We start from the raw sequence: 16,340 nt of genomic DNA on the forward strand, positions 1-16,340 counted from the left end.
TGACCCACCTTTGTGTCCCTGCTGTGGACTTTCTCCAGGGTGTCAATATTGCTTTTGTTCCAGGGAGTCCCAAAACTGGACACGTGGTGTTCCAGTGAAGCCTCCCAAGCTGCTGAGCAGAGGACGATAGTCCCTTCCTTGTCCTTGGCAGCTACACTTTTGCTCGGGACATGGTCAGCCTTCAACAGTGCAAGCACGTGCTCCTGACTCGTGCTCTCCTTCTTACTCATTGGGATGCAGCCCCTTCGAAGTGGGGCTGCCACTGACCTGTCAGCATGTCATCAGCTCCCTCCAAGTTCGTGTCACCTGAGAACCTTCTGAGGGTGCACTTTGTCCCATTGATTACGGTGCTGCTGAAGTTGTTAAGTAGTGCCGGCCTCAGAAGTAACTTATGAGGAACACCACTTATATTTGCCAGCCAGTAGGACTTTGAACTGTTGGCCAATAGCCTGTGAGCCCAATGGTCCAGACAGCTTTTCAGCCACCTTGGGTACTTCCCTGGCTGTCATCAGCCAGTGGAACTCCTGGCACTGTTTCCTCGAAGATCTTTAGTGGGTACGACCTTTTTCTCTATAGCTTTTAGACTTAGTACTATGGTAGCAGGGAATTTCTGTGAGGAACTTTCCAATGCACTGGACTCTATCTAGACCAGAAGCCTGATTATGGGTTCACCTTGCTGATAAATGATTATGATCACTTGTTGTCTTTTACTTTGAACCCACTCTGATGGTAGGAAAATACAAATAAAAGTGTTTATTTAGGAAACCCAAAAGAGCACAATTGTAAAGCTGGGAGATATGACTAAACAGAAAAGAAATTGAAATTATGCCTATATTTGACTCACATTTAGTACCCCGATTTCCTTTTATAGCACAGAGCTATTTATGAAGGCCATTTGGACTTACTGGTTCTTACCATAATCAAGGAGCAGTTGGTTTTAGTTTGTTTTACCTTTTTTTTTTTTTAACCTATTTTTTACCTTTCTGCTATGTTATGTTCCCAAGTTTTGGAAATAGATATGTCCCTTTGGCATGGCCAGATACAATTATTACTTGTCTACAGGTAAACACGATGAGTTTCCAGAATTAGGTTAAACCCTCATGCAGGAGTGAGGGGTGTCTGTGTATATGTATATATATGTGTGTGTGTATATATATATATAATGCATGAGGTATAATGCCTTGTACCATTTTTCTGGCCTCAGGTCCAGTCATGAATTGGTGAACTGGTGAACTCCCAGGTCTCCTGAGTGGGAGTTCATCTTGTGAGAACCTGCCTAAGCAGGATCCAGTTGTTTCTGAGGAGCAGCTGCTACAGCATACCTGGCCTTTGCTAACACCTCCCTCCATTCTGACCCTATTCAGTCTCCTGTGTGGGAGTCACTGTCTGGGCCAGTATCCATGGACCTTTAATGGGACCTTTGCTTTTCATGGTTAGATTCTGGGATATTTCCTGCCCCCATTACTCCTGTTGGTATTTTGCAGTTTGACAGGCTTTGAATGATGAGTTTGCCCAATGAGAGCTCCCAGTGCAATCCATTGGATTTTTGTATGAACCATTTCAGCTGAGGAAAGTTGTTTCGTCTTTGGAACTGTTGCAGAGTTCTGCATTAGGTTTTTTTTGAGTGTTTGACCTGTTTTAAAAAGAAAATCTGCAGGGAGAATCTTGCTTGATGACTAATTATTTGTTTGCTAATAATCTTTAATTTTCTTTCATCATTTAATTCCCTCCTGGTTAAATTTTCAAAGCCTCATCTACTAGGATCTTCTGGAAACCCCACTATCTCCTAATTACAGTTTATCTTCAAGTCCCTACAAAACAGCCGTAAACCTAACTTCTATTGAATGTCCTGTTGTTTTGGGACTCTCTTTTTTGAGTTTGTGTATGTATATTTATGGATAGTTACTCCTAGATTTACTTATGATTTGAAAAGTTAGCTTCAGATCTTCTATGAAATTTACCATCACAGTTATCTGAAGAGATAAGATAGCTTACTGTAACTTCAGTAAGATATCATTTAAGATCTTTTTAGGCCATAGTATCAATTTCCCTTGCACTCTCTCTAGAGTCACCAATAAAGCTCCTTATTTCTGTGAGATTTGATTTTTACTGAGAATGGAACCTTTCATACTGGTGTGGCTTTGCTAACTTTGTGGCGTTTTCTCTCTGTTTTTTCCTCATTTACATATTTATTAAATGTCCTATGAATTTACTTAACTACATGTCATGAATTCCAGTAGTTGCATATCATGCACAGCCATCACTTGTAGCCAGAACTTTTCTCTGGGGAAATCTAAAGATGTTTTCAAAGAAACCCAATAAAAAATGGGGCTTTTTGTGTGCTAGCTTACTTTAGGTTGATATTTGCTGTCTCAAGCTAACATACCTAGGCACACATTCATGTTGTGGAAAGCTTTCTTGGTACCAGTCAGTTTATTGCTATATATGGAGTTAATTTCCTGCAAACAATCACTGTCTCATCATTTCTATACAGAAACACCGGACTAAGAGTAATGCATCTCTTTCAGGAGCTTAGGAATTAATACAGACAATTGTATCAGAAATTGCTCTTTACTAAAGAGTGATCTGGTTAATTCCAGGTGATTCAGAAAAAGCAGCTCTCGCTCTTAGGAAATGCTAGTTTTATTTTAATCTGATTTAGTTTTATCATTTATTGTTTCTGTTCTGATTTAAAACTTCATGGAAATAAACCACACAAAAAAGCCCATGTAAAGTTTTACTTTTACTTTCTTAGCGTTTTTAAAAAAAGGTTTGTATAGGTTTTTATACCATAATCATCACCATCATTTCTCTGAATGCTTTCCAGAGGATGCCAAGTGATGTGCATAACATCTCATACATGTGGTTTGTTGTCTTTCTGATTGTCTTCCCAGAGGGAAAATTGTGAGTGCGGTAGTGTGTTTACTTTTGAAGGAGTTTGGGGATAAGGGACAAGTTTGTTTAGCCTCTGATTGAAATTTCTGGTACCTTATTGACCCTTCAGCAATTCTTCCTGAATTACTAGGCAGTTGGTGTCTGCTACCTTTTGCTGTTAATCCTAGCAACAGGCAGAAGGCAATAGCATTTCAGCATTTATTCATGTTCCTTTGAGGAGCCTTAAATGACAACTGACTTCTCTGTTAATTGAGGAGCAATAAATGAAACAGTGAAATGACAAAATCCAGCTTTCTGGTATTAAATACTTTGCGTTAAGGTACTTACTGTGTATATGGACTCATAGTTTCTACTATATTTATAGTCACACTGTATGACTGATGCCACGCCTAACTTGTTTCCATTGTATGTGGAGAGTATATAGTCCCAGGTGAGGAGAACCATGTCTCAGGCAAGCCATTGGCAGGACAAACTCCACATGCAGACATGTTTTACTTGCATTGCTCACACTTTTTGGTAGGAAAGATAGTTTAATTTACCAGTATTGAGCCCACACATCCTGAATGTTTTCTTACCTTTTAAAGATTAAGTCATTGTTTGAGGGGAGGTACCAGATGACTGAAGGGTGGCTAATGTGACGCCCATCTACAAGAAGGGTCAGAAGGAGGATCCGGGGAACTACGGGCCTGTCAGCCTGACCTTGGTACCAGGAAAGATCATGGAGAGGATCATCTTGAGTGAGCTCTCACAGCAAGTGCAGGGCAGCCAAGGAATCAGGGCCAGCCAGCATGGGTTTAGGAAAGGGAGGTCCTGCTTAACCAACCTGATCTCTTTCTATGACCATGTGACCCGCCTTCTGGATGCGGGGAAGGCTGTGGATGTTGTCTATCTGGACTTTGGTGAGGCCTTTGACACCGTCCCCCACAGCATTCTCCTGGAGAAGCTGGTGAATCATGGCATAGACAAGTGTACTCTTCGCTGGGTTAAAAACTGGCTGTATGGCCATGCCCAGAGAGTTGTGATTAATGGGGTGAAATCCTCTTGGCGGCCGGTCACCAGTGGTGTCCCTCAGGGCTCAGTTTTGGGGCCGGTTTTGTTTAATATCTTTATCGATGATCTGGATGAGGGGATTGAGCGCACCCTCAGTAAGTTTGCAGATGACACCAAACTAGGTGGGAGTATTGATCTGCTTGAGGGTAGGAAAGCTCTACAGAGGGACCTGGGCAGGCTGGATGGATGGGCCAAGGCCAGCTGTATGAGGTTTAATAAGGCCGAGTGCCGGGTCCTGCATTTCGGTCACAACAACCCCAAGCAACGCTCCAGGCTTGGGGAAGAGTGGCTGGAAAGCTGCCCGGCAGAAAAGGACCTGGGGGTGCTGGTGAACGGCCAGCTTAACATGAGCCAGCAGTGTGACCAGGTGGCCAAGAAGGCCAACAGCATTCTGGCTTGTATCAGGAATAGTGTGGCCAGCAGGAGCAGGGAAGTGATCGTGCCTCTGTACTCGGCACTGGTGAGGCCTCACCTCAAGTACTGTGTTCAGTTTGGGGCCCCTCTGTACAAGAGGGACATTGAAGAGCGTGTCCAGAGGAGAGCTACCAGGCTGGTGGGGGGTCTGGAGACCAAGTCATATGAGGAGAGGCTGAGGGAGCTGGGCATGTTTAGCTTGGAGAAGAGGAGGCTGAGGGGAGACCTTATTGCCCTCTACAACTACCTGAAAGGAGGTTGGAGAGAGGTGGGTGTTGGCCTCTTCTCCCAGGTGAATAATGACAGGACCAGAGGAAATGGTCTGAAGTTGCAGCAGGGGAGGTTTAGATTAGATATTAGGAAGAATTACTTTACTGAAAGAGTGGTCAGGCACTGGAGCAGCCTGCCCAGGGAGGTGGTTGAGTCACCATCCCTAGAGGTGTTTAAGAAACGTCTAGATGTGGCACTTCAGGGCATGCTCTAGTGGCAGAGATTGTAGGGGTTTGGGGTTTTCTGTGTGTGTATGGTTGGACTCGATGATCTCAAAGGTCTTTTCCAACCATGAAGATTCTATGATTCTATGATTTTCAGTAATGGTTGTTCTAGATGCAGGGAGGTATATCTTTTAGAATCATGAATACTCAGCTATACCTGTTCTGGCATTGCAATGGCATTTCTTGTTGCTGACAATAACCCATCTCTCCCTTCCCGCAAAAACTCTGACCTCATCATGGACCTCTAGCTTGGGCTCCACCTTTCAGAAAGGTAGGAACAAAAATAAGACCCAGACAGAGTAAAGGTCAGCAAGTGATTTCTTATTCTGTTTGTAGATTTTCTTTGGTGTCTGTGTACACGTTAACTTGTACTTAGCCTGGAGAAGGATCACAGGTCAGCAGGAGAGCATCTGGAGTGCAGCATGAAGGAATTCCAGCCACTTGAGCCAGTAAGTCAGCTTCACTGGGGCCCCAACTTGAATGCCTCTATGCAAACGCACGTAGCATGGAGAATAAACAAGAAGAGTTAGAGATATGCGCACGCCTGCAGGGCTATGATGTTATTGGCATCACGGAGATATGGCAGGATGGCTCCTATGACTGGAGTGTTGGAATGGAAGGATACAGGCTCTTTAGGAAGGACAGGCAGGGGAGACAAGGAAGGGGTGTCACCCTTGATGTCAATGACCAGCTGGAGTGCTTGGAGCTCTGCTTGGGGATGGACGAGGAGCTGACCAAGAGCTTATGGGTCAGGATTAAAAGGAGGGCAGGGACAGGTGACATTACAGTGGGGGTCTGCTACAGGCTGTTCGAACAGGAAGACCAAACAGATGAGGCTCTCTGTAGACAGGAGCAGCCTCGTGTTCTCAAGCCCTAGTTCTCATGGGGAACTTCAACCACCCTGATATCTGTTGGAGGGACAATACAGCAGGGCATAAGCAATCCAAGGAGTTGCTGGAATGCGTTGATGATAACTTCCTTCTCTAAGTGATAGAGGAGCCAACGAGGAGAGGTGCTATGCTGGACCTTGTTCTCACCAACAAGGAGGGGCTGGTGGGGAATATGAAACTCAAGGGCAGCCTTGGCTGAAGTGACCACGAAATAGTGGAGTTCAAGATCCTTAGGGCGGTGAGGAGGGCGCACAGCAAGCTCACTGCCCTGGACTTCAGGAGAGCAGACTTCGGCCTCTTCAGGGATCTGCTTGGTAGAATACCATGAGATAAAGCCCTGGAGGAAAGAGGGGCCCAAGAAAGCTGGTTAATATTAGAGGATCACTGCCTCCAAGCTCAGGAGTGATGCATCCCAACAAAGAGGAAGTCAGGCAAAAATGCCAGGAGGCCTGTGTGGATGAACAAGGAGCTCCTGGACAATCTCAAACAGAAAAAGGAAGCCTACAGAGGGTGGAAGTAAGGGCAGATAGCCTGGGAGGAATGCAGAGAAATTGTCCGAGCAGACAGGGATCAGGTTAGGAAAGCTAAAGCCCTGATAGAATTAAATCTGGCCGGGGATGTCAAGGGCAACAAGAAAAGCTTCTTCAGGTATGTCACCGATAAAAGGAAGACTAGGGAAAATGTGGGCCCTCTCTGGAAGGAAACGGGAGACCTGGTTACCCAGGATACAGAGAATGACTTTTTTGCCTTGGTCTTCACCAGCAAGTGCTTTAGCCACACTGTCCAAGTCACAGAAGGCAAAGGCAGGGACTGGGAGAGTGATGAACCGCTCACTGTGAGAGAAAATCAGGTTTGAGACCATCTAAGGAACCTAAAAGTGTACAAATCTATGGAACCTGATGAGATGCATCCGCGGGTTCTGAAGGAACTGGTGGAGCTTAAAGGTCCCTTCCAACCTAGACAATTCTGTGATTCTGTGAAGTTGCTAAGCCACTATCTGTCATATTTGTAGAAGCAGAGGCAGTCCAGTGAAGTGCTCACTGACTGGAAAAGGGGAAACATAACCCTCATTTTTAAAAAGGGGGAAAAGGATGACTTAGGGAACTACAGGCCAGTCAGCCTCACCTCTGTGCCCAGCAAGATCATGGAGCAGATTGTCCTGGAAACTATGCTAAGGCACATGGAAAACAAGGAGGTGATCAGTGACAGCCAACATGGCTTCACTAAGGGAGAATTGTGCCTGAAAAATTTGGTGCCCTTCTACAATGGGGTTACAGCATTGGTGGATAAGGGAAGAGCAACTGACGTCATCTACCTGAACTTGTGCAAAGCATTTGACACTGTCCTGCACGACTTCCTTGTCTCTAAATGGGAGACGTGAATTTGACAGGTGGACCACTCAAAGAATAAGAATGGTTGCGTCATGTTGTCTGGTTGGTCACACTTAAAGAGTTGCAGTCAATGGCTCAATGTCCAAGTGGAGAGCAGTGACAAGTGGCTTTCCTCAGGGGTTGGTATTGGGACTGGTGCTGTTTAATATCTGTGTCAGCGACATGGACAGTGCGATTGAGTGCACTCTCAGCGAGTTTGATGATGACACCAAGCTGTGTGGCGCGGCTGGCCCACTGGAGGGAAGGGATGTCATCCAGAGGGGCCTTGACAGGCTTGAGAGGTGGGCTTGTGCAACCTTCATGAAGTTCAACAAGGCCAACTGCAAGGTCCTGCATGTGGGATGGGGCAATCCCAAGCACAAATACAGGCTGGGTGGAGAATGGATTGAGAACAGCCCTGAGGAGAAGGGCTTGGGGGTGTTTGGTTGATGAGAAGCTCAACATGATCTGGCAATGTGCACTCACAGCCTAGAAAGCCAACCACATCCTGGGCTGCGTCAAAAGAAGTGTGGCCAGCAGGTTGAGGGAAGTGATTCTACCCCTCTACTCTGCTCTTGTGAGACCCCAGCTGGAGTACCGCATCCAGCTCCAGGGCCCCCAGCGTAAGAAGGACATGGACCTGTTGGAGTGAGTCCAGAGAACGGCCACAGAGGTGATCAGGGGGCTGGAGCACCTCTCTTATGAAGACAAGCTGAGAGCATTGGGGTTGTTTCAGTCTGGAGAAGAGAAGGCTCCGGGGACACCTTGTAGCAGCCTTCCAGTACTTAAAGGGGGCCTACAGGAAAGATGGGGAGGGACTCTTTATCAGGGAGTGTAGCGATAGAACAAGGAGTAATGGTTTTAAATGGAAAGAGGGGAGACTTCAATTAGATATTACAAAGAAATTCTTTATTGTGAGGGCTGTGAGACACTGGAACAGGTTTCCCAGGGAAGTTGTGGGTGCCCCATTCCTGGAATTGTTCAAGACCAGGCTGGATGGATGGGGCTTTGAGCAACTTGGTCTAGTGGGAGGTGTCCCTGCCTATGGCAGGGGGGTTGGAACTAGATGATCTTTAAGGTCCCTTCCAACCCAAACCATTCTATGATTCTGACTTTTGGATTTGTTAATATTCTTACACAGTGCTTGAATCCTTTTGTCTTTCTCAGTTTTACTTTTTTAGCCTAAGCCTTTGGTATCCATTACTCTATGGTTTGGTGCAGAGCTAGGCTTTGTAGTCCAAGAAGGCCATTTTGCAAACTGTTAAAGTAAGAATTAATCTAGCTTTTTTTAAAATACGTGCATTTTCCCCCTTTTTCATTTTGTTTCCTAAATTAGTCTTGCAAATGGAGCATTGGGACTGTAATTGCTAAGATTTCCTCATCCACACCTAATCCAAAGCTTGAAGATGAATCGTGGTCTTTCCTAGAGTGGCTTTGGGGGCTGGCAAGCCTGATGATTTGAAGGGAAGCCTTGATATAGACATTATCAGTATTTTTTAAACCCTGCTCTCTGACACAACTCTTGGCTTGTTTTCTAGAAGGCTGTTCCTTCTTGAGCTGCTTAACTGGTCTCTGAGTTGTGACAGCTGACCAGAAGTTATGGCCTAACTAGAAGTACCTAGCATGGGCAGAGTCTGGTACTGAAAAGGAGAGGAAGAGGTAAGATGAACCTGATGAACAAGAAGAGATTGCACTTTCTGTAGGTGGAGATGCTAAGAGATGCTGCATGGGAGTTAAGGATTAGAGACCGTATAGGAGGCATAGAGTTCTAAAGGCAGATAAAAGAAGGCATTTATGGGGAGTGAGGAGTTGGTCATAGAATGGCAGAATTAGTTGGAAAAGGGAAGAAGAAATAATTTGCACAATAAGGAGGAGGAAAACAGAGATGAAAATCTCAGGTATAGGTAGCATGTCATGCTGAACTATGGAAATAGGTCAAATGCAAAAATCTGACTTCCAGTTATTAACTTATTAGGGAAAGCATATCGCAATTAATTCTAACTGTAAGGATTAAAATATATTTGTAATTGTAGCAGTATATATGGGTCTGGGTTTATTTTATTATTTTATTTCATTAATATTCTAGGAAGGGCATTCTGGTGGCATACTACTTATGTATGAAATTCTCTTCAGTCTTTACAGATATTTTCTATCATGAGATGCTCTGGAAGACCTGAGGGGCTGGGCAGATAGTCTTTATTACTTCAGGCAAACATTTATTATGTCTTTCTTTTCAAAGAATGAAGGAGTACTTTTGGCCCCAACACATCCTTGCCGGATTTATTCCACGTGCACTATATTGTGAAAGGTCCTAATTTATTCATCTCATGATTGAATTTTATATCCTTTCTATTAAAGTTATTCTGCAAGTGATGCAGTCCACTGGATTATGGGATTGAGAGTGATGAATAGCATTTGTTACAGAATCTTGTCAGAAAGGGAGAATTTCTTGATTTAAAGTTGATAATCAGATAAACTCCAACAAAATAGTCCTAGGTGCCTCTTTTTAATACTGCATGCTTATCACTTACATGCCCGTATGCATGTAGAGCTCTTCTCAAAACAGAGAGGCATTTTTTTTCTTGAAGGGTTTCATCTGATACTCTGATTTGTACCAAGTAAAACCTTACTGACAATTGATACCATACAGAAGGTTGTCAGACTGGGTTTTAAATTAAGATGAGAACAAGAAGGGATTGCAGAAAAGAAAGAAGCGTGATTTAAAAAAGAAAAAAGGAAAAAAAAAAAGAACCAGAACTTAAGAGCACACAGTCATTTGAGATTTCAGTCACCTTGAGTTACAAATTGTTCTTTTATTCATACTGTTTTAATTGGAGTGTTAAACAGTTTAACAAGAATAGTTCATGCATAAGTCTTTTTAAAGAAATGAGTTTTGAAAGGAGATTTAGTGAAGGAGACTGCTGTGAGAATGCAAAATAAACTATGAACATGGCAGTATGGGAAGCATTGTGAGACACATAAGTTGCCATCTAACTGTCTAGGCAATGGATTTCCTTTCTTATTATTTTCTCTTTTTTTTTTTTTTTTTTTTAAAACCTTGTGTTATGACTTCTTGCTTAGTCATCATTATTCAGCTTCCTATGTGCAATTTCAGACCTGGGTTCCAGGTTCCAACTATGCTGGTTTCCTACCATCAAAAAATGTTTTCAAATCAGTTAATTAATTTATGGTATTTGTATCCTAACGGATATGAGTATGTGACTCTTATACATTACTGTCACTTAGCATTGAAAGGATTTAACTCATCAGCCCTGAGGCTAGGAATTCTTCTATACGCCAGCAGATGTGGAATCACTGCTCATTTTGTCACTGTGCTATATGCCAGTAATACTAACAAAATCCACCTGGGTGGTTTTCATAGGAATGCCATTCCTTGCATGTCGATACAATTTACAAGTTGAAATCTGTATTTCAAGCAAAACAAAACAAAAAATCTTGCACGTTAATTGCACTCTTTAATTCTTTATCCTTCTTTTCCAGATTCTGGTTTCATGTTTATGAATTGCAGGTATTCCTAATGCTTCCATAGACAGATCTCCACCTGAAACGGTCTGTTCTCCATCTGTCCCTTGTGTTTCACAGTTGGCATACTTGGATCATTGCTTGCATCTTGTTTGTTTAATTATTTAAAGTTCTGGAATATTTCTGATTGTTTATCTTAGGGGAATTGACGCCAACCCGTTGTATAATGTCACTGCAGAAAAGCTTTTGCAAAGGGAAGGCCTTGTATTTCCCTTGGTGAATGAGTTGTATTCCCTGATTTCTGTAGCCAAGGGAGTTCTGCAGTTGAAGACTAGCTCTGCCTTACATTTAGACAGTTCCAGCAGCCTATGGATCATGAGATCTAAATGTACATGCTGTTTTCCTTAAAAAAAAAAAAAAAAAAAAAAAAAAAAAAAAAAAAAAAAACAAACAAAAAACAACAACAAAACAAACCAACAACAAAACAAACCCCCAAAAAGCCCACCAAAACCAACCCTGCAAAAGTTTATCTGAGCAGATCAGAGAACTCTGTTCAGAATATAGTCAGACACATTTAGGCAAATTAATCCCTGGTGTAATTTCACTGACTCAACTGGAGTTGCAACAGAAGTTAATTTAGGTATATTTTGCTTCCTTTAAAAAGCAATAAGAGGATAGAAGAGAAAAGAGCCCAAAAATATTTATTTTCAAAAATTTACACACTTAAAGCTGCAGGGTGCTGAGGGAACGGGGCACTAGGTAAGAATATTAACTCTGCACCTTTTCTTTGCACTGGTATTATTTTACAAGTGTAACATTTTTATAATTTTCCTTCCTTCTGGCCAAAACACAGGGTCTTTGACCATTTGTAATTTTACACTACCATGTTAACATTTAAAAATACCTACTTGTTTAATGCTGGCTAGTGTGTATTCTCAGCTACCATGCTTTTAGCAAGAAAGAGATATCTAAGCGCAAAACATACAGACCATTTTACAAGAGCTTGGATTAATGGACATTATTTCATAGAGGAACTAAGAAACTTTTTGGTTTTGTAAATGATACTTTACTAGAATAATCTGAAAATAAGTGTGTAAGTGCAGCTTCTACTATTCCAAGTGGTCAAAGTAGCACATTTTTCTTGACAAGATGATGACCCTGATACTAGTGAAGAAAGCAAGAAAGGTCTCCCTGTGTCTTCACAAGCTGACTTGCGGAGATTGGGAATCTGGTAGTAAATGAAGGATGCTCAGCATATGGGACATAGAAACTGTCATATTACTTCAGGTCTTGGATCCCTTAGTTTTCCATCTTTGACCTTCACAGTAACTGGATCGACTGCTTCCAAGAAGGTGCAAGGAGCTTCTTACTGCCTGGTAGCTGTAGTTTCACCTGTTGATCAGATGTTTTACCTCAGTACTGAGAGGATCTAGTGGACAAGGGCACAAAAATAAGCAAGAGAGAGAAACAGACTATGAATGAAATAAGCTGTCCACACACTGGCACAATCCTGTACTGTTATGAGTTCCACCTCTGAAGTCACCTTTTCCCCTGAGTTTCATACCTTACTTGCTCAAAGGACCTTTGGTGATCACTGGGTTGATGGAAGTGAAAGTCCAGTGAGACTGTTAGGATGTATTTTATATTGAAAATTGGCCAATGGTTAGAGAATGGACAACACAGGTGTCCCTAGGGTAAAAGTAAGGGAAAGGGCTGGATGTGGTATGTGTTGTGATTGGTTAAAAGATGAGGACATGTTCATTTAGTCTCTCCAATTTAGCTCAAAAGAGAATGCTGTCCATATTAAATAAGCTGTTGAAAAGAAATATTCCATGGTAGATGAACAATAGTCACAATTAGAGAAATGTTTACCAGTAGTATGCAAAGGCAGATTGTCAATAAGAGCTTCTTTGGCCATAATATTCTAATATTTTTTTTTCAATTTATTTGTGGATGCCGCAGCTGCTATCATGCCCAGAATTACCTTCAAAGTGAGCAAGCTAGCATTGTATTTCAGCAAAGAATATGGTCAGAGCAAACCTTGTAAGTATATGGCTGTAATCTCACATATAAAAGTCATGCCATTTAAAAATGAGGACAGTTTTTAATGATGAAATTAGAAAGGACTGTGGGATTGGAAGGTCAGAGTGGAAAGACCAGTCCCCAGAATGTTTAGATCTTATCCTTAATACAGTTGTGAGATGCCCAGATCTCTTTTCTTGGTGCAAAGCGGTATCTGTTTTGCAAATAAAGTGCTAAATACTAGTTTGTCCTTCCTGCTAACAGTAGAATGGGTCATTGTTACTGAAACCTGACAGTTTTTTTCTTAATTTTCTTAATTAATTTCTTAATACAGCTTTTTTCTCCTGGTATAACTTTCATCAAACGTTACATACTCTTATGCTGGATAAATTGGTAGAGGACTTGAGTTCTGTGAGAGTATTGTAAATTGTGCAGCCTACACCAATAAATGTTATCTTTCCATGCACCAGAGTAACAGCCTGGTTTCCGTGATCTGTTTAAACTAGTCTAAATTCACGTGGCCATTGAGAGATGGTGATTGTCTTCTCCCCTGCCTGTTCTGGTAGTAGCACCTGTGTTCTCAAATGGATGAGGGAGCTCATTTCATCAATAGCTAATGGATTTCTTATTGGTTGGGGCTGGTTTTATTTTTTTCCCTCCTGAGCTGGTTTTCAGCCAGTTCAGTTTTTGAATCCAGATGATGGTATGCCCCAAGTAACCATGCTGTTGCCAGCGGTAGGGAGGCACTGGAATCACACAGGCAGGGGAAGTAAAGGCTCATATTTTCAGCAGCAGCATTAATATAGATTAATTTTAACCCATTTGGTGCTGTACATTAAATTATACCAAAACATATTTTACACATCTGCCTAATGTAACATATGAAGGCAGGAATACCATTATTTTTATATTTCTCACAACCTTTAATGCATATGGACCAGACCTTAGCTGACATATCATTAATTTGTACAACTGTTGTATATATTGCGTATCTGTGATGTATGGTTAGAAAATATCCATTTACTTTACATATTTCAAGACATTAAAATCAATACGCTATATTCAGTACTAAAATGACTATATGAAGTGACATCAATACTTTTTGTTCTGTCTACAAGTACATAAGGAATTTTTAGAAACCTGGGGTTTTTTTACAGAGAATAATATGTGAGCTGTAGGGAGCTGTAATGACAGAGTTTCATCAGAAGATTCAGTAATCTTTGGTTTATTTTGCCACTAAAGCCCTGGGATGGAATTAATTTTGTCTAACTTGTATTAGTCCATTTTATTGTTTCCCTGTGCTTTTGCAAATGGATTTGAGACAGATTTCAAGTTCCAAGGCATTTAAAACTGATAAAATATTTACAAGCACAACAAACATCTAAAATTATTACAATTATTATAATGATTCTGGACAAAATCATACAAATTATTGAAAAAACATGACTTGGAGCCAATTAAGACTGGCCTTCTAAATAGTGCAGTGAAGGCAAGTGTTTTAAATGGGATTTGATCATCTTATGGAAATCTTGTGGAGACCTAAGCATATAACCGGAAGAGAACATTTCTGACACAAGAAATTCAGTTTGTGTTGTGAGTCCGTGGTTATCTGACTTTGTTTTCCCTGGGATCTATCAAAGAGAGAGGTTATCTTCCTGGATAGAAAGGTCATCTGCCTTGAAAGGAGTCTGGATAACTGTTTTGGGAGGGATTTATACTGTATTACTCCTATGCACCAGGGCTTCCTGGTGTTTTTCTGTGGATCAGGGGGAATTTTTCCTGCCCCTTTCCCTTCTTGCCCGGTGATGCCCAGTGCTGTTGCAGCTAGTGGCTGTCTTGAGGCTTGTTTTGTTTCCCTTCTGTTTGTTGTCCCCTGAATCAGCTAGACTGGTTGCAACTAGAGAGGAGCTAAAATCAGGGTATATGGGTGCTCCTCATGACACCGAATTGTCAAGTACCTGGTTGGTGTGCTTTTGTTTAGACTGTCATTGTCTTATTTGGGCTTAGCGGGAAATTTGCTCTGAGAATGGTATGGCTGATTTTTTGTGTGATTTTTGTGGATTTTTTTGGTTTGGTTTGATTTACTTTTTTTTTGGCTGATTGGTTTGACTTTTGCAGTGCGCTGTAATATGAGTCATGAGCCTTTTCAGATCTACTCAAAGTGTTATCTAAATAATCCAGTGCCATTTCAGGGACTTTAGTCTCTTCTACTCTCTTCTTATGGCACATTAAATGTCTGCAATTTTTTTTGTTGTTTGTTTTTTTTAACCGAAAGACATGATTTATGGTGCTGCATGGAACAGATGTTGTGAATACAACATCTCTAGCACTATTGCCTGCGATTGTGAGAATCTAGTCTCAGTGGCCTCAGGGATCGTTCCTAACCTGTTACAAGAGATTTGTCTGAGTAAAATTTACGTTCTATAGACATTGAACACTACCACCTCTCCTTACCCTTGTACAAGAAAGAAAGATGAACCTCTTCTGCATGGAGTTTGGAGATAAAAAGATATTTCCTTCTACCACCTGCCCTCCTCCCCATCCTCTGTTAGTCCCTCCAACCCCAGAGTACTGTGTTTCTGGAATCTAGGTGGGGCGGGAAAGAATAGTAATTTAGAGGCAAATGTTGGGTCACACTTTACCTGCTTCTCCTCTTTGATTTCTATGTGCAGAGAATCCTTGAAGAAACTGGTACCAAGTCATGCTGTGTTAATTTTTTGGGGGGTCTCCATCACAGCCGTAAGAATCAGAGGTTATGGGGGAGCCTTGGCCTGAGCTCCTTTCTGGGTTGGGGGTTACCTTGGTATCCTACCTGCTGCTTTGAGGAAGGCACAGGGAAAGAAAGCTACAGGAGGATTTTCCCAAACAGTTTCCAGCAGGTTTAACTGTGATAGGGGATAATCAGTGGCTGTTAAAGTCTGAATGCAGAAAAACTCCGGCTGAGATTTGACATCTTCTTTCTGAATGGGGGCTAAACAGAGAATACCGGTTTTGATCTTATAAAAATATGGAGGCTGGCTTTTAACTGAAGGCAGTCAAACTGTATAATTCCCCAAATACTTGTGTAGCAGACACTTGTCACTTTATAAAAGTGGTAAATAACCCTATTATGTGCTATAGCTGAATTTATAAAGGCTGAGTTAGGGACCTAATTCAAACCTGTTTATTCAGAAAAGCACAAACCATATTCTGAAACGAACTCTGCACAAACTGGAATCTGAATCCATAGAAACAGATATTGCATACTGGAGTGAGCATGGCTTCTGTTGAATCGTACTGTATGTATTGCATACTGAACCGAATGTGTGGTATAAGGAGGTATACATTTGGTGGTTACCAGTCAGCTTATAGCCCCATCAGGGGCTTCCTAGAGCACGTGAACCTTATTTGGGATGCTTGTCTTTTCTTAGGTACAAAGTACAGCAAGAATAATAGATTCAACTGTGGCATAAAACACTTTAAGGGTTGTAAAATATTCTAGTCCTTTTTAAAATTTTGAAGCCATCCTTGCTCTGTAAACTGCTATCCAGTGATTGATGGCGGGTGGCATGGGGCTGTAGGCTGATGGAGTCCTTAAATAGAACACCAGACAGCTTCAGATATACCTGACATTGGGAGGCAGAGCTTATCAGCAGCTCTGACTTGTTTTCTGGGGAAAGGACATAGGAAGTATAACATAGGAGGTATAGACATTAGGAAGTTTCATTTTTTACCTGTTTAAC

The 16,340-nt window shown here is 41.9% G+C and overlaps 1 long non-coding RNA gene across 1 annotated transcript in view; it reads left to right on the forward strand.

The window, feature by feature from the left end:
• LOC134516123 (uncharacterized) overlaps positions 1-16,340 on the forward strand; it is a 228,350-nt gene that overhangs the window by 112,066 nt on the left and 99,944 nt on the right. The window lies entirely within an intron of this gene.

The sequence above is a fragment of the Chroicocephalus ridibundus genome, chromosome 5 (genome assembly GCF_963924245.1).
Source record: "Chroicocephalus ridibundus chromosome 5, bChrRid1.1, whole genome shotgun sequence".
Taxonomy (NCBI): domain Eukaryota; kingdom Metazoa; phylum Chordata; class Aves; order Charadriiformes; family Laridae; genus Chroicocephalus; species Chroicocephalus ridibundus.